Genomic DNA, 6,000 nt, shown 5'->3' on the forward strand with positions numbered 1-6,000 from the left:
TCTCTGACAATAAAAAAGCAATACATGCCAACGCTAGAAAAATGCAAGAGTCCAGAAAGAAGCAGTGAAAATCAAAACCTTTCCTCTTCCCAAAGGTTAATAGCTTCCTGTAAATCAAATTCTCCAAGACCAAAGTCAAGCATATGTGTGTGAATATATGTATGTATACATACATACATACATGTTTACTTATTTATTTCACATATACAAGAAGCATCAGAGTATGTTTACTATTTTGTAGCTTTTTCTCACTCAGCGTATTGTAGAGATTGGCTTGTATCATCACACACAAGTCTTCCTCATTCTCCTTAACCGCCGCAGTGTTCTACTGCATGCATGTACCGTACATAATTTATGCAGTTCCCAATGGATAGACATTTAAGAAGCTAACCATTTTGGGTTTTGCAATCACATACTATGCAACCATATGCATGCATTTATCTTTGGCAGACCTTTATCCATAGGGTAAATTTCTAGCAGTGAAATTGCTAGAGCAAAGAGTTCATGCATTAGAAAAAAGCAACTACTGATGCCTTTTCCCATGTTGTTCTCCAAAAAGCATGCACACACTTACATTCACACCGACACAACATGAGGATACCTGTTTCCTCATACCCTCCCCAGGACAGCCTATTACCAAACGTAAAATTTTTTGCCAAACCAACAGGTGAACATTGCTCTCTCATTATTTTGATTTACATGCCTTGATTAAGAAAACTGAGGGTTTTTTCAGCAGTTATCTTGGCCATCTATATGTATATATTAAAAAAAACCCTGCTCATTCATATCAATGAACAAAATAATATTTATTCTAGTATATGAGAATCTGAACTATAATGAAGATAAAATATTACACCAATGTTGAAAACTAGGGGATTTTCCTGGAGGTCCAGTGGTTAAGACTCCATGTGTCCACTGCAGGGGGCGCAGGTTTGATCCCTAGTTGGGGAACTAAGATCCCACATGCCATGGTGTGGCAAAAAAAAATTTTTGTTTTTTGAAAACTAGGTTAATCAAATAAATGCTTTGGGACAACTGGAGAACCAATCATCAAAATAGCCACCAGACCCTCATCTTTTCTACCAGGTGGATCAGATATTTGAATGTAAATTGAAGCCAAGAAAGTCCTAGAATGAAACAAGGATTGATGTATTCATCATCCTGGAGAGAAGGTCTTTCTTCCCTTCCCTGGAGCCCAAAATCAGAGGCCATAAAGAAAAAGAAAAAAAATGCAGAAAGCTTCTGTAGGGTCAAAAAAATCAAAGGCAAGCAAATAACAAAGTGGGAGAAAATACCTGCAACCAGTGACATCTCCTTTATTAATAAAGTGCTCATAGAAGCCCTTAAAAAGCTGACAAGATGGTGAACTCACTTGGGCTGTTGGCTCTGTCCTCAAATGTAGACGCTCTGCTATAAAACTGTGAGAAACCCCCGGGGAGAGAGGAGGTGGTTGGTCCTGGTGTCGGAGGGAACTGGCAGCCAGAGTGGAAGGGTGGCTGGCTCCATTGGAAAGAGATGAAAAGGGTAAAGAGTCATAATAAATACCTTCAAAAAGGGAGGGCGGAAATGAAGGGGTAGGGGAAAGAGAGGGAGAAAGAGAGGAAGAGGAGGGAGGCAGCACAGCTGTCCCCTTGAGGGACCCTTGAGAAGCAGGGGACGCTGAGCACACCCAGGGCGCCCAGAGGCCCAGGGTGAAGGGTTTGCTCGCCAGGGCAGCGCTCTCTGTACCGACTTGCGTAAAGAAGAAAAAAGTCCTTGGGACTTGGTACAGGAAAGAAAGTTCATACTCGTCATCTTGTTAAATGAGATCTCCAATCAACTTTTTAAAAATTAATTAATTAATTAATTAATTAATGTTTGGCTGCATTGGGTCTTCGTTGCTGTGCGCGGGCTTTCTCTAGTTGCATTGAGCCGGGGACTCTTCATTGAGGTGCGCGGGCTCCTCTTGTTGTGGAGCACGGGCTCTACGCGTGCACGCTTCAGTAGTTGTGGCACACGGGCTTCAGTAGTTGTGGCTCATGGGGTCTAGAGCACAGGCTCGGTAGTTGTGGCGCACGGGCTTAGTTGCTCCGCGGCATGTGGGATCTTCCCAGACCAGGGCTCGAACCCGTGTCCCCTGCACTGGCAGGCGGATTCCTAACCACTGCACGACCAGGGAAGTCCCTCCAATCAACTTTTCACTTCAGGACAGAAGACAAGAAAATGAATCAGGAAGGAAAGTCTCAGTATCAGCCGGGAACCGAGAGCACCTTCACGGGAAGTTTCTACACCTCGCGGGCCTGGCTTCAGAGGTGATGCCACCGTAGATGCGTAGATGTGCCACCGGGATTCCGCCAATTTTGAAGGCCCAGGAGAAAATGATTCAAAGTCAGAGAAAAACAACTAAGAACTCCCAGTTCCTGACAGCCTGATGAAATGGGACTCCTCAAGCCAAGAGGATGCAAAAGGCAATTATAAATGAAGTGTGTTAGATCCAGTGGTTCATACTCCTAAACTCTCACTATTAACACTCTCAGTATTTATACTATTAATATTAAAAGTAGTGGCGGGACTTCCCTGGTGGTGCAGTGGTTAAGAATCCTCCTGCCAATGCAGGGGACATGGATTCGAGCCTTGGTCGGGGAAGATCCCACGTGCCGCGGAGCAACTAAGCCCGTGCGCCACAACTGCTGAGCCTACGTGACTAGAGCCGGTGTTCCACAGCAAGAGAAGCCACTGCAATGAGAAGCCTGTGCACCACAACAAAGAGTAGCCTCAACTCGCGGCAACTAGAGAAAGCCTGTGCGCAGCAACAAGACCCAAAGCTGCCCAAAATAAATAAATTTATAAAAGCATGCATTTCCTACCTGACCCAGGAATTCCATTCCTAGGACTTTATCTGAGAGAGAGAAAAGCTTATGTCTGCCAAAGATTTGCACACAAACCAGATCAAGCGTTGCTTGGCTGCGAGGACCAATAGGAAGGGGCACAAGGGAATAGATGAAAATGTTGTCTTTTTTTTTTTCTGCGGTACGCGGGCATCTCACTGCTGTGGCCTCTCCCGCTGCGGAGCAACAGGCTCCGGACGCGCAGGCTCAGCGGCCATGGCTCACGGGCGCAGCCGCTCCGCGGCATGTGGGATCTTCGCGGACCGGGGCATGAACCCGTGTCCCCTGCATCAGCAGGCGGACTCCCAACCACTGCGCCACCAGGGAAGCCCGAAAATGTTGTCTATCTTGATGGGGTGGTGATTACACGGATGGACACATTCGTCAAAACTCATGAAACTGTACACCTCAGATCTGTGTATTTCTCTGCATATATAAATTATTTCTCAATTTTAAAAGGTTATTAGGGCATTCCCTAGCGGTCCAGTGTTTAGGACTCCGCGCCTTCACCACCAAGGGCCTGGGGAACTAAGATCCCACAAGCCACGTGGTGTAGCCAAAAAAAAAAAAAAATTAAAAAGGTTATTAGTTTAAAAAATTAAAGTAAGACATTGTTTAAATGCACAACAGAGGACTACTTATAGAGCACAGACCTCGGTATTATAATTCTAAAAGGCCATTTTAAATACAGTCAGCCCTCTGTATACATGGACACAGAACCTGTGGATACAGAGGGCTGACTGTATATACCCCCAAACGGGGGAAATATCAGTAAACTGAAGCAGAACGAAGAAGTGACAAAGAATAGCTAGTGATGATATGGTGAGAGATCTCTTCTCCCAGCGAACCCACACCCAGGTAGCTTTATGGATGAGTTCTACCAAACTTTCAAGGAACAGATCATCTGTATTTTATATAATTTGTTCTGGAAAATAGAAAAAGAAGGCAAGCCAACGAGTTTTATGAAATTTTTACTCCAGCTAAGGATAGACAAGAAAATAAAAATATAGGCTTCACTCACTTAGGAACATTAAATGTGAAAATCCTATATAAAATACAGGCCAACCAAATCCAAAGTTTATTGGAAAAGAGATTATCCAAACTGATTAAGTCAAGTTTGCCCTGGGAATGCCAGGATGATGTGCCACTCCACATTCTTCCTCCCTGACGGAACCCCATCTTGCTGGCAATAGCATGTGTGCCCCAGACCCCAGGGCTGAGTCACCATTAGTCACAGCCATTCCCAGCTCCCCTGCCAGACACTCAGAATGCAAACCTCTCTTGCAGCCAGAAGCACCGTGATCCGTTTCTGACTAATGACACCAGGACAAGTCAGCTGGGGGAGCAGGAGTCTGTGAAACTTTAACCTTTCTGGTGAAAGGACAGTCACTTATGGTTAGGCAGTTTTGTGCTTCTTTTCCTGCTCTTTCCCTTTCACCACCAGATTTATGCCTTTGAATGTGGTAGCCAGCTTGCACTCATGAGGTGACTAGCATGAGGACAAAAAGCCAGTGTGCTGAGGATGGCAAAATAGAACGATGGACCCCTTCTACTGGATGACACCATCAAGCTGCTGGACCAACCTGAGATGGTCCATCTCCAGACTGCTTGTTAAGAAGTTACTGCCCTTTGGGAATTCCCTGGCAGTTCAGTGGTTAGGACTCCGCACTTTCACTGCCAAGGGCCCGGGTTCAATCCCTGGTTGGGAACCCTCAAGCCACAATGAGCGGCCAAAATAAAGAAATAAAATTTTTAAAAAAATTAGAAGAAGTTACTGCCCTTAGGTTTTAAGATACAATTACTGGTATTCTGTTACATGCAGCTGAGACCATTTCTACCGATTCAAATGGTTTATCATCAGAAAATCTACCACTATTATTAATTACATTAGTGGAATAAAGGAGAAAGAGCACATGATTGCATAATTTGAAATAGGAAAAGCTCAGAGTGCAATGCCTGATTTTTTTTTTTTTTTTTTCTTTCTGTACGTGGGCCTCTCACTGTTGTGGCCTCTCCCATTGTGGAGCACAGGCTCCGGATGCGCAGGCTCAGCGGCCATGGCTCATGGGCCCAGCCGCGCCGCAGCATGTGGGATCTTCCCGGACCGGGGCAAGAACCCGTGTCCCCTGCATCGGCAGGCGGACTCCCAACCACTGCGGCACCAGGGAAGCCTAATTTTAATCTTTAAAACTTCAGAAAACTAGGAATAGAAACAACTTATCTACGTTGAAAGACCATATATTAAAAACGTGTAGGGGGACTTCCCTGGTGGCGCAGTGGTTAAGAATCTGCCTGCTGGGCTTCCCTGGTGGCGCAGTGGTTGAGAGTCTGCCTGCCAATGCAGGAGACACGGGTTCGAGCCCTGGTCCGGGAAGATCCCACATGCTGCAAAACAACTGAGCCTGTGCGCCACAACTGCCGAGTTTGCGCTCTACAACCCACAGGCCACAACTACTGAAGCCCATGTGCCGTAACTACTGAAGCCCGAGCGCCTGGAGGCCGTGCTCCGCAACAGGAGAGGCCACCACAATGAGAGGCCTGAGCGCCACAGCAAAGAGTAGCCCCCGCTCGTCGCAACTGGAGGGAGCCCGCGTGCAGTGGCCAGGACCCAATGCAGCCAGAGATAAATGAATAAAATAAATAAACTTAAGAAAAAATAATCTGCCTGCCAATGCAGGGGACACGGGTTTGAGCCCTGGTCTAGGAAGATCCCATATGCCGCAGAGCAACTAAGCCCGTGCACCGCAACTACTGAGCCTGCACTCTAGAGCCTGCAAGCCACAAGTACAGAGCCTGCATGCTGCAACTACTGAAGCCCACACGCCTAGTGCCTGTGCTCCACAACAAGAGAAGCCACCGCAATGAGAAGCCCATGCACCACAACGAAGAGCAGCCCCTGCTCTCCGCAACTAGAGGAAGTCTGTGCACAGCAATAAAGACCCAACACAGCCAAAAATAAACTGATTAATTAATTTAAAAAACCAAACCTATAGGGGACTTCCCTGGTGGTCCAGTGGTTAAAATTCCATGCTTCCAATGCAGGGGGCATGGGTTCAATCCTTGGTTGGGGAACTAAGACCCCCCACATGCCTTGTGGCATGGCCAAACAAAACAAAACAACCCTATAATTAAC

Source organism: Tursiops truncatus, chromosome 20, assembly GCF_011762595.2.
Source record: "Tursiops truncatus isolate mTurTru1 chromosome 20, mTurTru1.mat.Y, whole genome shotgun sequence".
Lineage (NCBI taxonomy): Eukaryota > Metazoa > Chordata > Mammalia > Artiodactyla > Delphinidae > Tursiops > Tursiops truncatus.